This window comes from Balaenoptera musculus, chromosome 2 (assembly GCF_009873245.2).
Source record: "Balaenoptera musculus isolate JJ_BM4_2016_0621 chromosome 2, mBalMus1.pri.v3, whole genome shotgun sequence".
Taxonomy (NCBI): domain Eukaryota; kingdom Metazoa; phylum Chordata; class Mammalia; order Artiodactyla; family Balaenopteridae; genus Balaenoptera; species Balaenoptera musculus.
The window spans coordinates 160,313,513-160,334,101 of record NC_045786.1 but is presented as its reverse complement, the minus strand read 5'-3'; positions in this window follow the sequence as shown (position 1 = coordinate 160,334,101).

Here is a 20,589-nt window from a genome sequence, read left to right as displayed (position 1 = left end):
AAGTAACCCACCTCCTTTCTTTCTTAATTGTATTGACTGTAGGGAAAGTGCAGGGTGGAAGAGAGTGGAGGGGAGTTTTGCCTGGTATGGTATTCTGGAAAACATATTAAACTGGTAGTTATTGGGCTCTTGTCCAATTCTCTAATGTATTAGCTTGAGTGACCAGCTTTTCTTTCCTTCTCTGGGCTTCAGTTTTCTCATCTGTAATAGGTAGGGTTGGCTCAAAGATCTCTAAGTTTCCTTCCAGATCTAAAAGTCAGTGATTTTCTTACTTCTCTAACACAGCAAATTGAAATGTAACCCTCCTCCAACCAATATGTTACATTCACACGATGTGCTTTTGCTAAAAATGGCCACTTTCTAAATGTTAAAACAGTACATGGTAGAGAATAGTCAGTCTAGATCCAAACACCCCCACTCTGCTAAAGAATTAACACGAAAGCTCTGGATCCCACTCAACAGAAAATCTTCCCAGGATGGAGGATGTATAATGGCATTGCTTTCACTGGAGCTTTTTAAAAGATTACATCCAGACATATTTAGCCACCAAACACATTTTGGATCTAGGAGTAGTGCAATTGAAATGTAGCCAGAAATGCACCCTGGATTCTCTCCATGCCATGGGTCCACAACGTATGGAATTCTATGTGACTCCCATGTGTGTTGACACATTCTGTGCAGGTCTTTTCCTCATTAAGTTATATTGGAAATCTGAAGGGTCTATAAAACTATCACCCTTCTTCCCCACCCGAGTTCTGAAACAATTGAAAATAAGGCAAAGTTGTTCAGCAGGTGAAGATAAATATATCACCTCTATGGTGGTAACAATGATATTGGAGAATATGGCTTCTATTGGTGGCCAAGGCAACTTTCTAATCCTGAACCCTAGAATCAGGCAGACATCCACCCAGCCCTGCTAGATGAGGAGGAGTCTTTTCCCCAACAAGTGTATGAATTGAGCCTTCTGTTTCTCCTTACAAACTCACTAAGGCAGAGTCTGCTAGTTATCCCCTAAATCTCTTCTCCCTTTCCCCTACAGTAATACAACCCCCATTTTTCAGTGGGGCCTGGTGGCTCCTCAGAAGAAAGACTACATTCCCCAATCTCCCTTGCAACTAGGTGTGGCCATGTGACTTTGTTCAAGGGGACGGGAGTAAAAGGAAGGTTGTGCTCAGTTTCTAGAATGAACGAGGATCTGCATTTCTCCTCCTAGTTTTCCTCTTCCCTTCTGGCAAGAATAAGGAGCTGGAGTGTCCCTTTGGACCGTGAAATGGAAACTAAATTTTGAGGATGGCAAACCAACTAGCCTGGGACCCTGGAGACATCATACTAAGCCTGAACTGCTTACTTCAGACTTTATGGGAGAGAGATTACCTTTATCTTGTTTAAGCCATTATTATTTTGAGTTTCCTGTCACTTAAGGCTGAGCCCAATTCTAGGTGATATACTCTCCAATCGGATAAGTCATTCCATCCCCTCAGGCCCTGAGTGAGGAAAGGAGTGATCAAGAGGTGGGGAGCAGCCCAGAGTGTTACACTAATCGGTGTCCCTCTGCATGGAAGGGAGTGTTAGGGAGTAGAGAAGAAGAGTTCCCCTTCTGACAAGTTATTCATTCAACAAGTGATTATATACCACTTGCTATGTGCCGAGTGCTGCTCTAAGAACTTTACAATTATTAATTTATTTAATCCCCATAACAAGCCTATAGGCTTGTTGATAAGTAATAATAATATACCCATAATAAAATCCCCCACAGGTAAGGGAACAGAGGCACAGAGAGGTCAGGTCACATTGCTTGGGAGTGATGGAGTTTGGATGCAAACCCAGGCAGTCTAGCTCTAGACCTCCTGCTTTCCATCACTACAGTAGGTGGTTTCTTATGTGGGACAAGAACAGAGAAACTCTTATGTTATCTCAAGTAATGGGTGTTTGTCTTTGGGATAGATGGAGAGGCCAGAAAAATAACGAATATCTCAGTGGTCACCTGAGATGTCCTGGTGTCCAGTTATCCCTTCAGCAGGATTGAATCCATTGCTCCTAGACTATTGTTCCATTATTATGGGGACTCAGTTACTGTGTGTCACTACTTCTCATGCTTCTGCCCTCCTGTTGCACTGAGCCACTAGTTATTTCTACTCAGTTTTGTTCTACCACATGACATTTTCTTATACATGTCCTCTACTGCCTGTGGCTTCTGCATTTTGCCCTCTTTATATATACACATTTCTGCCTACCCTATTGTCCACCAACAATATTGTCTTCTCCATACCAAGGATTGATGGGATCAGCCAGTTATCCTCCAGGACTGCATGCCCAGTTAGGTAAGGCTTTTGTACCAGTCACCATCTTTGGATGGTCAGAGCCCCTGGCCCAGCTCCCCATTCTCCCTCCCCAGCCCAGGTCACCAAGTGTGCTGCAGACTATGACACACCCTTCAAGAACTCTCTGCCATACAGTTCCTCGTTCAGTTTCTTCAAGTAGGAGACATGCCCAGCAAGGGAGTTTGGGCATGCTGTCCTTGTTATTTTCTCTTTGTTATTCTTTCTCTTTATATCCTGTGAATGAAGCCAAAGACATAAACAGAATATTCCACTTTTGCTATTTCTTTTCCTATATCTTATCAAAATAACATGGGATGAGCTTTGGACATGGACCAAAGATATCTTCCAACTCTCATTACTCTTACTAACTCAACTGCCTACTCCATGTAGTCCAACTGTTGCATCCGGCTTCTTTATAGATTATTGGCCAGACTATCGATGGTGGTCTTTGAATCAGTGACCACCCTGGTTCAATCTGCTGTGATCAGAGTAGTTGGTTATGAAGAATTATGGGGACTTTAGTCCTGGCTGTCTCTCCAGGCACCATAGACTCTATTCTAAGAATAGTAGCAGAAGATAAGCATGACTGAGATACCCTCATCCACCAGAGGACAGACAGCAGAAGCAAGAAGAACTACAATCCTGCAGCTCGTGGAAGAAAAACCACATTCACAGAAAGATAGACAAGATGAAAAGGCGGAGGGCTATGTATCAGATGAAGGAACAAGATAAAACCCCAGAAAAACAACTAAATGAAGTGGAGATAGGCAATCTTCTAGAAAAAGAATTCAGAATAATGATAATGAAGATGATCCAGGACCTCAGAAAAAGAATGGAGGCAAAGATCGAGAATATGCAAGAAATGTTTAACAAAGACCTAGAAGAATTAAAGAACAAATAAACGGAGATGAACAATACAATAACTGAAATGAAAACTACACTAGAAGGAATCAATAGCAGAATAACTGAGGCAGAAGAACGGATAAGTGATCTGGAAGACAGAATGGTGGAATTTACTGCTGCGGAACAGAATAAAGAAAAAAGAATGAAAAGAAATGAAGACAGCCTAAGAGACCTCTGGGACAACATTAAATACAACAACAGGGCTTCCCTGGTGGCGCAGCGGTTGAGAATCTGCCTGCCAATGCAGGGGACATGGGTTCGAGCCCTGGTCTGGGAAGATCCCACATGCCGCAGAGCAACTAGGCCTGTGAGCCACAATTACTGAGCCTGCGCGTCTGGAGCCTGTGCTCCGCAACAAGAGAGGCCACGACGGTGAGAGGCCCGCGCACCGCGATGAAGAGTGGCCCCCGCTTGCCGCAACTAGAGAAAGCCCTTGCACAGAAACGAAGACCCAACACAGCCAAAAATAAATATAAATAAATAAAAATTAAAAAAAAAAAAAAAAAAAAAAAATACAACAACATTCGCATTATAGGGGTCCCAGAAGAAGAAGAGAGAGAGAAAGGACCTGAGAAAATATTTGAAGAGATTATAGTCAAAAACTTCCTTAACATGGGAAAGGAAATAGCCACCCAAGTCCAGGAAGCACAGAGAGTCCCATACAGGATAAACCCAAGGAGAAACATGCCGAGACACATAGTAATCAAACTGGCAAAAATTAAAGACAAAGAAAAATTATTGAAAGCAGCAAGGGAAAAATGACAAATAACATACAAGGGAACTCCCATAAGGTTAACAGCTGATTTCTCAGCAGAAACTCTACAAGCCAGAAGGGAGTGGCATGATATACCTAGAGTGATGAAAAGGAAGAACCTACAACCAAGATTACTCTACCCGGCAAGGATCTCATTCAGATTTGATGGAGAAATCAAAAGCTTTACAGACAAGCAAAAGCTACGAGAATTCAGCATCACCAAACCAAGCTCTACAACAAATGCTAAAGGAACTTCTCTAAGTGCAAAACACAAGAGAAGAAAAGGACTTACAAAAACAAACCCAAAACAATTAAGAAAATGGTAACAGGAACATACATATTGATAATTACCTGAAACGTGAATGGATTAAATGCTCCAACCAAAAGACACAGGCTTGCTGAATGGATACAAAAACAAGACCCATATATATGCTGTCTACAAGAGACCCTCTTCAGACCTAGGGACACATACAGACTGAAAGTGAGGGGATGGAAAAAGATATTCCATGCAAGTGGAAATCAAAAGAAAGCTGGAGTAGCAGTACTCATATCAGATAAAATAGACTTTAAAATAAAGAATGTTACAAGAGGCAAGGAAGGACACTACATAATGATCAAGGGATCAATCCAAGAAGAAGATATAACAATTATAAATATATATGCACCCAACATAGGAGCACCTCAATACATAAGGCAACTGCTAAAAGCTATAAAAGAGGAAATCGACAGTAACACAATAATAGTGGGGGACTTTAAAACCTAACTTACACCAATGGACAGATCATCCAAAATGAAAATAAATAAGGAAACAGAAGCTTTAAATGACACAATAGACTAGAAAGATTTAATTGATATTTAGAGAACATTCCATCCAAAAACAGCAGATTACACTTTCTTCTCAAGTGCGCATGGAACATTCTCCAGGATAGATCACATCTTGGGTCACAAATCAAGCCACAGTAAATTTAAGAAAATTGAAATCATATCAAGCATCTTTTCTGACCACAACCCTATGAGATTAGAAATGAATTACAGGGGAAAAAATGTAAAAAACACAAACACATGGAGGCTAAACAATACGTTACTAAATAACCAAGAGATCACTGAATAAATCAACGAGAAAATTAAAAAATACCTAGAGACAAATGACAATGAAAATACGATGATCCAAAACCTATGGGATGCAGCAAAAGCAGTTCTAAGAAGGAAGTTTATAGCTATACAAGACTACCTCAAGAAACAAGAAAAATCTCAAATAAAAAATCTAACCTTACACCTAAAGGAGCTAGAGAAAGAAGAACAAACAAAACCCAAAGTTAGCAGAAGGAAAGGAATCATAAAGATCAGAGCAGAAATAAAAGAAATAGAAACAAAGAAAACAATAGCAAAGATCAATAAACTAAAAACTGGTTCTTTGAGAATATAAACAAAATTGATAAACCAGTAGCCAGACTCATCAAGAAAAAGAGGGAGAGGACTCAAATCAATAAATTTAGAAATGAAAAAGGAGAATTTACAACAGACACTGCAGAAATACAAAGCATCCTAAGAGACTACTACAAGCAACTCTATGCCAATAAAATGGACAACCTGGAAGAAATGGACAAATTCTTAGAAAGGTATAACCTTCCAAGACTGAACCAGGAAGAAATAGAAAATATGAACAGACCAATCACAAGTAATGAAATTGAAACTGTGATTAAAAATCTTCCAACAAACAAAAGTCCAGGACCAGATGGCTTCACAGGTGAATTCTATCAAACATTTAGAGAAGAGCTAACACTCATCCTTCTCAAATTCTTCCAAAAAATTGCAGAGGAAGGAACACTCCCAAACTCATTCTATGAGGTCACCATCACCCTGATACCAAAACCAGACAAAGATACTGACAAAAAAAAGAAAATTACAGACCATTATCACTGATGAATATAGATGCAAAAATCCTCAACAAAATACTAGCAAACAGAATCCAACAACACATTAAAAGGATCATACACCATGATCAAGTGGGATTTATCCCAGGGATACAAGGATTCTTCAGTATACGTAAATCAACCAATGTGATAAACCATATTAACAAATTGAAGAATAAAAACCATATGATCGTCCCAATAGATGCAGAAAAAGCTTTTGACAAAATTCAACACCCATTTATGATAAAAACTCTCCAGAAAATGGGCATAGAGGGAACCTACCTCAACATGATAAAGGCCATATACGACAAACCCACAGCAAACATCATTCTCAATGGTGAAAAACTGAAAGCATTTCCTCTAAGATCAGGAACAAGACAAGGATGTCCACTCTCACCACTATTAGTCAACATAGTTTTGGAAGTCCTAGCCATGGCAGTCAGAGAAGAAAAAGAAATAAAAGGAATACAAATTGGAAAAGAGGAAGTAAAGCTGTCGCTGTTTGCGGATGACATGATACTATACATAGAGAATCCTAAAGATGCCACCAGAAAACTATTAGAGCTAATCAATGAATTTAGTAAAGTTGCAGGATACAAAATTAATGCACAGAAATCTCTTGCATTCCTATACACTAATGATGAAAATATCTGAAAGTGAAGTTAAGGAAACACTCTCATTTACCATTGCAACAAAAAGAATAAAATACCTAGGAATAAACCTACTTAAGGAGATAAAAGACCTGTATGCAGAAAACTATAAGACACTGATGAAAGAAATTAAAGATGATACCAACAGATGGAGAGATATACCATGTTCTTGGACTGGAAGAATCAATATTGTGAAAATGACTATACTACCCAAAGCAATCTACACACTCAGTGCAATCCCTATCAAATTACCAATGGCGTTTTTTACAGAACTAGAACAAAAAACCTTAAAATTTGTATGGAGACACAAAAGACCCTGAATAGCTAAAGCAGTCTTGAGGGAAAAAAACAGAGCTGGAGGAATCAGGCTCCTTGACTTCAGACTATACTACAAAGCTACAATAATGAAGACAATATGGTACTGGCACAAAAACAGAAACATAGATCAATGGAACAAGATAGAAAGCCCAGAGATAAACCCACGAACATATGGTCAACTAATCTATGAGAAAGGAGGCAAGGATATACAATGGAGAAAAGACAGTCTCTTCAATAAGTGGTGCTGGGAAAACTGGACAGCTGCATGTAAAAGAATGAAATTAGAACACTCCCGAACACCATACAAAAATAAATTCCAAATGGATTAGAGACATAAATGTAAGACCAGACACTATAAAACTCTTAGAGGAAAACATAGGAAGAACACTCTTTGACATAAATCACAGCAAGATCTTTTTTGATCCATCTCCTAGAGTAATGGAAATAAAAACAAAAATAAACAAATGGGACCTAATGAAACTTCAAAACTTTTGCCCAGCAAAGGAAACCATAAACAAGACGAAAAGACAACCCTCAGAATGGGAGAAAATATTTGCAAATGAATCAACGGACAAAGGATTAATCTCCAAAATATATAAACAGCCCATGCAGCTCAATATTAAAAAAACAAACAACCCAATCAAAAAATGGGCAGAAGACCTAAATAGACATTTATCCAAAGAAGACAGACAGATGGCCAAGAAGCACATGAAAAGCTGCTCAACATCACTAATTATTAGAGAAATGCAAATCAAAACTACAATGAGTTATCACCTCACACCAGTTAGAATGGGCATCATCAGAAAATCTACAAACAACAAATGCTGGAGAGGGTGTGGAGAAAAGGGAGCCTTCTTGCACTGTTGGTGGGAATGTAAATTGATACAGCCACTATGGAGAACAGTGTGGAGGTTCCTTAAAAAACTAAAAATAGAATTACCATATGATCCAGCAATCCCACCACTGGGCATATACCCAGAGAAAACCATAATTCAAAAAGACACATGCACCCCAATGTTCATTGAAGCACTATTTACAATAGCCAGGTTATGGAAGCAACCTAAATGCCCATCGACAGATGAATGGATAAAGAAGACGTTGTACATATATACAATGGAATATTACTCAGCCATAAAAAGGAATGAAATTGGGTCATTTGTAGAGACATGAATGGATCTAGAGACTGTCATACAGAGTGAAGTAAGCCAGAAAGAGAAAAACAAATATCGTATATTAACGCATATATGTGGAACCTAGAAAAATGGTACAGATGAACTGGTTTGCAGGGCAGAAATTGAGACACAGATGTAGAGAACAAACGTATGGACACCAAGGGGGGAAAGCGGTGGGGGGAGGGGTGGAGGTGGTGGTGTGATGAATTGGGCGATTGGGATTGACATGTATACACTGATGTGTATAAAATGGATGACTAATAAGGACCTGCTGTATAAAAAAATAAATAAAATAAAATTCAAAAATTAAAAAAAAAAAGAAGATAAGCAAGACTTAGGAAGGTTTGGCATGAGGAAAGATGGGTAGATCCATTCAAGGTTTCATAGGCTGAATAGAATTTAATATAACCACTGTCTTCTGAACTCTTCTTAGGGACTCTAGGTGTTTAGGATTTGAATTGGGAATGGAAACAAGCAGTGGACTGGAAAGTCTAATCTGAGCTCCTTTCCCAAGGAAGAGAGCAGGTCCCAGGCTTCCTATCCTTTTTTTCTTTTCCTCCTCTCACTTCATTTTTATTGCAGATGTATAAAAATTGGTTAATTATAATCCTTGGTTCAGGACATATTCTTATCATTAATTGCAAAAATTCTATAGGTCAGGAATCTGGGCGTAACTTAGCTGTGTCCTCTGCTCTGGGTCCTACAAGGCTTAAATCACAGGGTTGGACAGGCTGTGATCTCATATGGAAGGTTGACTAGGGAAGCTCCTTTGGGTTGTTGGCTGAATCCATTTCCTCGAGGCTATAGAATTCATGGAGGCTTGCTTCTTCAAAGTCAGCAATGGAGAGAAAATCGCTGCTGCTTTGAGTCTCTGACCTCTAAATCTTCTTTGAATGGCTTACCTGATTAGGTCAGGTCCACCCAGGATATCCCTTTTGATTACTTAAAGTCATCTGTTACAGGCTTTAATCACATCTTCAAAATCGTTCACCTTTGCAATGTAACATAACTTGATCACAGTTGTGATATACCATCACTTTTGCCATGCTGTATTGAATAGAAGCAAGTTACAGATCCCACTCATACTTAAAGGGAGGGGATCATACAAGGGTGGTGGTCACTGGAGGTCATTTTAGAATTCTGGCTACTACCCTACCTATGTGGAACGTTTCCTATATCCCATGTACCTGGCTCTCTCCCTCTCAAATCTATTTGTCCTTCCCTTGTTGTTTTTTTTTTGTTTGTTTTTTTCTGTACATACATATTGAGACTTGCTTCTCCTGTCACTTTGTATTATATTCCTAAGATATATACACGTTCGTGTGTATTTTTATAATCCATTCATTTTAACTGCTATATAATATTCCATTAAGTGAAATGTTTTTACATAATATATTTATTGACTGTCATGTGAATAAATGACATTTGGCTTATTTTTAGATTTTTTGCTATTGTGAACAATGCTGATATAAACATTTTTATACGTCTCCAGTTATAGATGTACAAGAATGTCTCTTGAGAATATACATAAGAGGTGAATTTATGGGTCTCAGGACATATGAACATTCAACTTTAGCAGATAATGTCAAACTTTTCTAAATTCACATTTCCATCAGCAGTGTATAAGAGATCCTATGGCTCTATTTGTCTCCAATACTGGTCATAGGTAGATTTTTACATTTTTGCCCATCAAAGGCATGGACATTGGTACCCCACTCTGGCCTAGCCAGTTTTCTATCAAATTGTTTGCATTACTTTAATATTTATTTGTATGCATTCTATATATATGCATACTAAATGTACACTAAAAATGAGATAATCACTTGTTTTGGGTAAAATAAGCCTGATAATTGGTAAATAGGGAAACATTCAACTTTGAATTGAAGGGCATTATAGTGTAGTGATGAAGCACAGACTTTTGCATCAGATTTCCTGGGTCCCAAACTGGTAGTTAATAACAGTGTGGCCATAGGTGATTTATTTAACTTCTGTGCCTCAGTTCTCTTATGTATCAGATGAGGATAGTAATAGTGTCTACCTCATAGGGATTTTTTAAGGAGTAAATGAATTAAATATAGACAACACTGAGAACAGTGTCCAGCACATAATAAACACCATGTTAATATTTGCTTAGACTGTTATTTGACCGGGATTTCCAGGACCTGCTGGACGCTAAGGCAGTGTTCTGCTAATCAACTTTGAGAATGTCACTTCTACCCATCCTCATATGTGTATATCTTTTTATCTTGACTCATTTCTGACCAGTCAAAATGGATTATTTTTTTCCTTCATAGATAACTTTTTCTTGAGTAGTGAATTAGTGGCTGATTGAAAAATATTAACTCAGTTTATATACACTGAAATATACATATAATAATATAATACAAATAATACATATAATACATCATATAATAATAATATATCATACAATGCATAATTCTATCTCTAAGCTCTCCTCCAGCTTTAATAGCCTTTGATTCTATAAGGGATACTGAATTACTTATTGCAGGCTGCCTGAAGATGGGCAGGTAAAGGTTGGATCCTTTGAGAGGACCAAACTCTTCTTTCCTGCTTTCTAAGTAAGAACACCTGTATACATGTTATTCTCAGGATGTCCTGTCAGCTGATACAAACCTAGTTCTCTCAGGTTAAGCCCCCAAATGAGTCTTAACATGGCCCTTGGAAGGTATTCTGGTTATCTTCTGGTGTGTAACCAACCACTCCAAAACTTACTGGCTTAAAACAAAAATTTATTATTATCTGTCATGGTTCTGTGAGTTGACAAAGCTTAGCTTGACAACCCTGGCTTGGGGTCTCTCATGCACGTGCAGTTAGGTAGCTACCGAGGCAGAAGTCATCAGAAGGCTCATGTGGGCTGGACACCCAGGATGGTACCCTCACTCACAGGTCTGGGGCCCCGGTGCTCTTCCACCTGGCCTCTCTCTCCAGCTGAGCAGCCTGGACACAGCAGCTCAGGGCTCCAAGAAAGAGGAAGGTGCCCTAGCATAGCATCACTTCTGCCACATTCTATTGGTAAAAGCCATTAAAGGCCAACTCAAATTCAAGAGGATGGAATGGCGTGTGGGTACAAAGAAGGGAGGAACTGATGGTGTCATCTTTGGAGATACACTACTACGTACAGCAAGTCTCACCTCTTGGGATGTCTCCCAGAAAACCTACTTATTGAAGAGGCAGAGACCTTCAGTGCTAGGCCTGCAGAGATCCCTTCCTAGTTATCTACGTTTCATCCTTTAGCTCTCAGCTGAAACATCACTCTCCCAGGATGCCTTTCTAAGGCCCCATCATTAAGCTAGGTTCTCCTCTGCTTTTCCTACACAGCATTATCATAGTCTGTTAACTGCATTATTTCTATGATTACTGATTTAATGTATGTCTCCAACATGGGACTGAAAACTCCACAAGGTAGGCAGACCTGTCTGGATTATCTCTCTCGACTCCCTGTGCTTGTCATAATGCTGACTCTCAGTAGCAGCTCAGGAAACAGTTAGAGGATGAAGGAATGGATGAGAGGTGAACACATCTGATCTTTCCATTTTGTTCCAGTGGTTCACGCGGAGGTTTTCATAAAGGGGAGTCAGGGTACACTTTCATTAGTTTATGATGTTTTAAAACCAGTATTTACTGATTAGCACCAAGCAGATGCTAGACACCACACTAGACCACAGGGTAGAACCAAGGACAAGAAGGCAGAAGTGAACTCTGCCTTCACAGAGTCTACAGTCTGTGGGGGAAGGCAGGCAAGTAAACACACTACTACAGTCCAAGCAGAAAATGCTAGAATGAGTAGTGCAGGTTGCATTGTGTGCAACTCATTCCCTCTGTCTCCTACTCTCTCTCTGTCTCTCACACACACACACGGAACTTCATATATAGTTTCAGGGCCCCATGGATTCTACACTGATTACTCCTGGTTTAGATGCTGTGGTGTAAAACATACTTCATTCATATTTGCAGTTGTATTATTTTGGGCTTATTAAGAATGACTGAGGAATGTCCTTCTTTAATGAGAAAATTAAAAATAAACTTGCAACATATTAGATGTTCATAATAATGGAAAGCCAGAGTTTGTGGCTTTTTCAACAAGGAGTTGAAAAGTTCATAAAATATTTTCAAGGTCAGAACCAGAGGTTAAGGTTTTTCACTTTTGGACCGGCTTGCATTTCAGATCATGCAAACCAGACTTACCTTTGAGCCTGCTCTGTACATATTCCACACAAGTATTTATCTAAATGTGAATAAAATACAGAGCAGTTGCAAAATCCCCCAGCAATGCTGAAGTTTTATTGTTTCAGGTCAGCTGTCCATCACACTCCGAGAACAAAGGAGAGATCTTCTAATACAGCAGTGAAAGAAGTATGAATTTTGTTCTAAACAGGAATTGATTGGAAGGTTTGGGGTGGGAGAGAGGCATGATCATTTCTACATTTTAAAGAAACATTCCAGCTTCAGAGTGGAGTTTGTTTGGACTACAGGAGTTTAGAAATGAAGCAGGAAGACCAGTCAAGAGGTTTCTGTAATTGGCCAGGCTCAGAGCAAAGGGTAACAACGGAGGCTGGAGATGAGTGACTAGAGTTATGAAGGGATTTAAAAATCATGTCATATTTGTATTTTAAAAAAGCTAGGAGAGGCTTGGTTGCTTCAGTTGGGAATATAAGAGATGCCTTCAAATATGAGATGGGCTGTCAGGTAAAAGATGCATTCAAATTATTGTGTGTCCCAAAAGGAAGACCCATGGATGGAGAACACAGGGCATGAGATTTGTGCTCAGAATGAAGAGAAGCGTCTTCTCTCACAGCTGTGCCAAGATGGAAGGGGCTGACTGGGGAGTGAGTCCTCATCCTTGACTCTGGATGAGCAGGGGCTGGATGACCCATGGGAGGAGATGCGGAGAATCTTGGAAGGAATTTGGGGACCAGAAGACGTAGAATCCTCACACTGAGATTCCCTGATTTTGGAAACTCATAAATGCAGCAGAACTGAGAGTTGTGGATATTTTCATTTTGGTGTAACACCACTGGGATGAAGAAAATTCATAATTATATTATCCGTCTTGGGGATTTTTAGAGAACTCCCCATTATCTGGCACACAATACATCCAACATGGGTGGAGCTGCTGCTGACCTATTTAGTAGAAGTTTGTGAGCTTTCCTTCCCGCTTCTTGGCTACGTTTCTCAGAATATTTCTCTTTAATCTTCTTTAGAGAGATGGTGTAGGAGAAGAGTGTAGGCTCTGGGTTAGACAAATCTAGCTTGAACTTCTCTGCCACACTTGCTAATTGCGTGAGTGTAGGCAACTTAATATCTGTGAGCCTCATTTATTCACCTATTAAATGGGAATCACATTACCTATTTTCTATGGTTGTTTTAAGAGATAATCTGTGCAAAGTTCCAAGCACCTAGGAGGATTTTAATACGTGGGAACAATGCCCAGGAAGAAATGAAAACAAAATATTTTTTCCTGTGCAAACAAATGGAGCCTAGTTATTACGTACGGGAATTGTGTAGTCGTGGTGATTGAAGAGTCAACCAACAAGAGGAAATGCTCACTGATTGAATTGATGGAGTCCTAACACCAGGATATTATTCATTTTACCCCCTCTAATTTGATGCATCTTTAAAGATAACCATTTACAAGAGTTCTTAAAACACTGAGAAATTAGAGACAGTTCAGAGGCAATGATGTATGATGTTTGGTGCTTTCTTGAGACTGGTGCTGGGAAGCTAGAGGGACTAATTGAGCCTCTTCTATGAGTGCACTTCTTCCTATGAATACTGGGCGGGGTGGGGAGGGGTAATTGGTCTTCAAATAAATATGATTCATGGTTTCATGGAAAAACTGCAAACATCCCCATGAACATTGAATAGCACGTCAGTTCATTATACTGTAGTTATTGATATTGCAATCTGCTCCCAATGAATGCAATTACAGATCCATTTAGGAAGGAGCGTGATCGGGGATTTTGTTGGCTTTCTTTTACCCTTTAGATACCTGAATGGTTTTGCAAATGAGACCTGGCTCCCCTTTCACTACCCTTGGGTCCCGATCACTTCTACGCCTGCAGCACCCATCACAGTGCCCGCCACACTGATGGTTCTTGCTAGTATTTACCGGCTGATTGGAAAATGCCCTCATTATGTGTCTCTAGTGTGCTTTTCTCACTCAACACAAGAATGGTCAGAATCTGGTTATAAACTTTCCATTACGTGTGCATTCACCGTGCATGCCCCACGGCCCTGGCAGCTAACGCCAATCTTGACACACAGCTTCTACTTCTCTTTCTATGTACGGTGAATGATCCATGGGCGATCAGTAGGGGTGCACAACCTGCTTATGTATGAGACTTTCTCTGTTTTCTCAGAGTGTCTTATAAAGCCCCAAAGCTGAGGAGAGCAGACAATCTCCCTCATGCTCTCAAGAGAGTGACAGGGAGCTGGCAGACCTGCCCTTTACGGCTTTGGGAGATAATCTGTCTGCTGCTATCACCACCTGCTCCCCCCTTCCACACTCCAACCATCCTGCATAAAGTGAAAATGCGACTTTAGAAGGGGACTGACCCAGTGGTTCACTGAGGTGGGGGATTTAGGCCACGTGGGGAATGCTGCGGCATTCTCATCTCCAGATTCAGGTAACAAGGTTCCCAGAAAACTGTCAAAGGGTTTTGGGGTGGATGCTTCTAGAAAGGGAGGCTGGCATCTCTCTCCCTAGCTGGATTTTGGCTGAGCTCAGAAGCGTGGCAGCTATCCCAGCCTGCCACCAGGGAAGAGGGGAGAGAGTTCTTGGGGGGGTTGACTCCTTGATGCTGGAGATTAGGCGGCTTCCTGAATATGAAAAATGGGCTTAATAACAACCTGGAGCATTCTAGAGGTATGAGAGTGGATGGTACAGCCTGCAATGGCTGGGAGGAGAAAAAGGAAAAGAGGGTCAAACGCATTTGGCCTGCGTTTCCCTTACCCACAGAAGGTGGTCAGGCTTAAGCCATTGTCTTAGTCAGCTTGGGTTGATTATAACAGAATACCATAGATGGGGTGGTTTACCCAGCACAGACTTACTTCCCACAGTTCTGGAGGCTAAGAAGTCCAAGATCAGGGTGCCACCATGGTCAGGTTCTGGTGAGATCTCTCTTTTAGGCTTGCAAATGACCATCTTCTCACTATGTCCTCACATGGCAGACACTAGAGAGAGGAAGCAATCTCTCTCCTGTCTCTTTTTAGAAGGGCACTAATCCTATCATGAAGGCTCCACCCTCATGACCTCATCACCTCCCAAAGGCCCCATCTCCAAATACCATCACATTGAGTATTAGGGTTCCAATATATGAATTTGGGGGGAACACAAATATACAGTCTGTGACAGTCATCTAGAAAGAATCTTCCCAAGAGGGCAGCATGCATGGTCAGGGGACTCAGTTGTGGGAGGTCCTGTGGGGGGCAGGAGCTCAGAAGTGGTCCAAAAAGAGCAACTAGAGAGCACATTACCCCCTCAGAAACAGAGCAGTACAGTGGTTCCCACTGTGACTCTGAAGAACCCACGTGTGTGTCCCCCATAAAGTCAGCATTTAAAAGGGGGCGACACAGAAGTGGCCACCTGGTGTCAGCCAAGGGAGAACATATGAGTGACCAGAGAGGGAGAAAAGGCTTTTGACTCTTCCTCTAATCTATATTTTCCATGTACTGACCTTGAAAGTGCAGAAGAGATGGAAGAAAGGGGAGGCAAAGGTCATGTTCCGTGTCCACTGCAAGTCCCCCAGCTAAGGTCAGGCCTGATTGGGAAGGAGTGGGGGGCAGTGGAGGCAGGTAGTGGGGAAATAGGAGAGGGACAGAGCTTGAAATTAGACAGGAGATTCAAGTTTTGTTTTAGATTGGACAGGACTTTGGATTGTCTGAAAATGATCTTTATAACTAGAGGGAGATTGTTTATGAAATCAAAGAAGGTCATGGGACGTGCCAGGATGCCCTTAAAAGCTAGAGAAAGGAGATCCATCAGAACATGCTGGAAGCAGTGGAAGGAGAAAAATAAACCTGTTCCTGTTTGTATCCACACTGAGTCCAGACTATTCATTAAATTGCTTCCATGTGCAATGTAGACATTACTGAGGGATTCACAGGTGAGATGGAGGAGAGCACTTACACTGCACATAGCAGACTGCCCCAAGCATCCTCATGAGATGTGATTTTCCTTTCTGAATCTCCTCCAACTGTGCAGCCCTAGTGGTCCTGCTCTCTTGCATGGAGCTCATTCTCTTTTCCCTGGATGCAAACTTGCCTTTCCTTCCCCAAAGGCACTTTAGCAATCCCCCACAGGAAGGGCATGACGTCAAGGTCGGTGTGCATGGGAAGGAGCAGACACTTGCAGACTCACCCTAGACTTCTTACAAGAATGAAGTCTGAAGGCAGGTTTGTAGGTTGATCTCAGTCTAATACAATGAGCTTTCATTTAGGTTAAATAGAGCAGGTATTGTGCCCAGAAAGGAAATCAAAGATAATTTTTTAAAGTAATCTTGGATTCTCATTGAAAAATTCAGTGGGGTGTCTTGGTTGTTAGATGTGAAAGACTCACAATGACATTTCATATGTGCTTTTGTAACTTCTTTCCAACCTTCAGGCAAATTTCCTATTTTGGGACATTGTCTCCACTTAGTTGAAAATTGCTGAGCTCTAACATTTTTATCCAGATGGCTTTATAAAATGATTTTGAGTTCTCATTTGCTCTTAATAGATGAGTCCATTTGGAAAAGAAAATTAAAAAAATAACATTAACCATCAAAAATGACAGTGATGGGCCTTTCTGTGGAAATCACAACAGGATGGTACGTGATTGGATGGAGTTAAAATCATCTTTTGGGCTTCCCTGGTGGCGCAGTGGTTGAGAATCTGCCTGCCAATGCAGGGGACACGGGTTCGAGCCCTGGTCTGGGAAGATCCCACATGCCGTGGAGCGACTAGGCCCGTGAGCCACAATTGCTGAGCCTGCGCATCTGGAGCCTGTGCTCTGCAACAAGAGGTCGCGATAGTGAGAGGCCCGCGCACCGCGATGAAGAGTGGCCCCCCACTTGCCGCAACTAGAGAAAGCCCTCGCACAGAAACGAAGACCCAACACAGCCATAAATAAATAAATTAAAAAAAAAAAAAAAGAAACAACAGTGAGAAAAAAAAAAAAAAAAAGCATCTTTTGAGAGGTCCTCTCCATAGGAGGATTGTGGTAGAAGCTGGAGGGTGATAGCGTGTAATATTTTAAAATTGCGATGGCCTTTTCACAGTCTCTACTTCTGTAATCTGTCCAACTCTGCAATAGTTGAAGTCAGGGACATTTAATCTACCAGTGATCTTTTGATTATCGCCAAACTGTATTTTTCAATAAATTCTCTTCTCTCCACCTCCAGTGTGATCACATTAGTCTGGGCACTAAGAGGTCGCTTTGCTTCTAATTTGCCTTTCTTGAACTATTCCCCACACAGTAGCTGATGTGATTGTAAAAAACAAATGGATTAAGATGGTGAATGGAATTCACAGAATTTCTCTTCTCCAATACCCAGTAAATGAGAGCGGGGGTGTACAAACCAGCCAAGAATATATCAACAATCTAGTTGAATAAACTTAAAAAAAAAATTCATTTTGTTTGCATCTCTCCAGATTTGGGAGTACTGGTGAGAAAGTCCAGGCTTTTGCTGGCTCACCAGGATGGCTTCTGGGGCATGGGTAGCGGGTGAGGAGCAGGCTGGGCTATAGTCCTTCCCTTTTCTGGTGGATAGAAAGATTCCTGGCTGTGGTTCCATGAGAATGTGCCCCTCATATTCCCAACCATAGGGACTGAGGCCTCCAGGTGCTTGGCTCTGAAATCCATGACTGTGTTTGCACCAAAGCCGTGTTTGCCACGGGCTGCTCCCAGGCACTGGCTGTGCATGGCAGAGGTATTAAACAGGCCCATTCCTGAGGGACGTAGGACTCCTCTGATAGGCAACTTTGGCTCGAAGACTCCCCCTGGCCTTGCCCAACTTTCCTTAAACTGCATGGCTATCTAGGACGTGTCCACTGAAACTTGTTTCCTTCCTGCCGTCTTTCCTTCACTCAGAGTCAGACCTGCATCATGGTCTGAGGGCATTCTCAGCTTTTCCTGGCACCCTCCCAATTTTCTTTCATAAATGTTTCCCCTTATAAATTTCTTGCACATTTAATCCTTTCTTGGTGCCTGCTTCTTGGAGGACCCAGAATAACACACTGGCACATAGGAGATGCTTGATAAATTTATTCAGGAAGTGAATGAAAACACGAATTAAAAAGAGTTTTCCTTTAACTTTTCAGAAAATAATCTCCAGTATCCTTGGGGGAACTATGGGAAGAAAAATCAAATTTTTTCCCCGCCCTCTTCTGTTTCTGACTCTTTATTCTCTGTGCCTGATTCTTTGTTATAAAATAGTTTTATCCAAAGAGAAGCCCTGCGTCATCTTGCTCTTTTTCTAGATGACTTTGGCACCTGGAATGGTTTATAAGATGGTGGGATCATAAAATCGTATGTGAATTCACTAAAAATATTTTTCATGGTGTTCTTGTGAGGACTAAATGAGATAACCCAAGTAAAGAGTTTAGCATAGATCCTGACACATTATAAATAGATAAAACGTGGTGGACACACAGCACAGGGTCCTGTGCATCCATCTGAAACAACACAGTGAACGTACGCACATCAACAAAGATGAATCATAAATTACATGTGTTGATGGAATGGAGGGCCTCTGGTCAGATTTAATGTTTATATTTGCTTGGAGAATTTTGAGTGCTTATGGTAGGCCCAGAAGCCTCTTGGCCTAAGGGCTCTTATTCCTCATGATGTTTGACTGTGAAAAGAATTTTGCAATTCAGAATCATAGTAACAGCTGATACTTTTAAAGCACTTCTTTGTTCCAGAATGTTCAGTAACTTGCCTCAGATCACACAGCTAGTATAGGAAAAGGTGGGTTTGTCCAGGGTGATGGGTCTGGCATGGATGTGAAGGTGAGAAATGAGGTAGAGAGGAAGCTAGAGAGAACTGGAGCCCTCAGAGTACCATGTTACCTTGAACACCAGTGGGGATGCAGGGTTGCCATGGCAAGACTGGAGATTCTTTCTCTTCAGCACCTGGAGGCGGCATCCAGTGAGACAAGCATGGGCTGAGTCCAGAAACTGAGCTGCAATGTGGCTTTGACACTGAGTAGTGTGGAATCTCAGGGAAATTACTTTATTTAATATGCTATGATTTCCTTTTCTGTAAAATGGAAGCATGTTACCTACTTCAGAGGGTTGTGTGCAAATCACGTGAGACAATAGATGCGTTCCAGTTTGTGTGGTAACAAAGCTTACCAATTGTAGTGGCTTAAGACAACTCACAACCCCTCAGTCAGGAATTTGGGCCGGGCTGTGTTTGGTGATAATTCTGCTCCATCTGGCATTGATGGGGGTCACGCTGGTACTCAGCTCGTGGCTGGCTTTCTCTGGAGGGTTCAAGAAGCCTTCACTCACACGTCTGGGGCCTTGGTGGGGATGGCTGGAAGGCTGGACTCAGGTGAGCCATTCTTCCCCTCTATGTAGTCTTGAAATTCTGCGCATGGTCTGTCCATCAGGGTAGTCTGATTTCTTACAGGTAGACTCAGTTCTCAGAATGAGTAATTACAGAAAGAGGAAATGGAAGCTACCAGTCTTTTAAGATCTGGGTCAGGAAACTGGTCCAACCTCACTAACTCCATATTCTATTAGATAATCACAGAGTCCATCCAGATTTAAGAGGAGGGGGCATAGAATCCACCTCTTGTTGGAAGGAGTGAGTATCAAAGCATTTGCAGCCATCTTAACCTGCCATGGTAAGTAGTGCAGATTACACATCAGGAGCTTAAGCTCTCGAGACAGAGAGTATGTTGGTTTCACCATTTACTACCTGCATAGCAGACACATTACTCACGCTAATCCTACAGCTCAGTTTCCTTGTCTGAAAAATGGGATAAAAATGGACTATACATTCTAATGTTAAAAGAAACTCTCACTGCTTTTCATTTTCAAATTACATTACAAAAACCTTGAAGACATCAGATTCCAGAAATGGGAGAACAGAAAAAACCCAACTTGCCATATAGTCCAACGCACTGAGAGTCCATTGTGTTCTTCATACCAGGCCAATTGTTATATGCATGTTTCCTCATTAATCTTCACAGTAACTGTAAAAGGCACTGATTGTCTCCATTTTTTAAAATGAGAATACCTCTGAGGCTCTGAGACATTAAAGCTAGTCTAGTATCGCACAGGTAGCGAGAGGTAGAGTCAGAATTGTGCCAACCAGGAATGTCTTCCTGACTTTGGGTTCTGTGTATGCAACAGCTACAGCTTATCCCCAAGACTTGTTTTCCCTTCTGTACATAAGAAAGGGTTTCAAAGGCTATCACCTCTATCAGCCAATAGCCAATTGTCTGAGCTGATAAAAGCAGGTATTGCAATGAAAAGAAAAGCATTTTTTCCCCATATTTCAACATATCACAAATTTTTAAAGGCTGCGCATGTATCTTGATGATTACT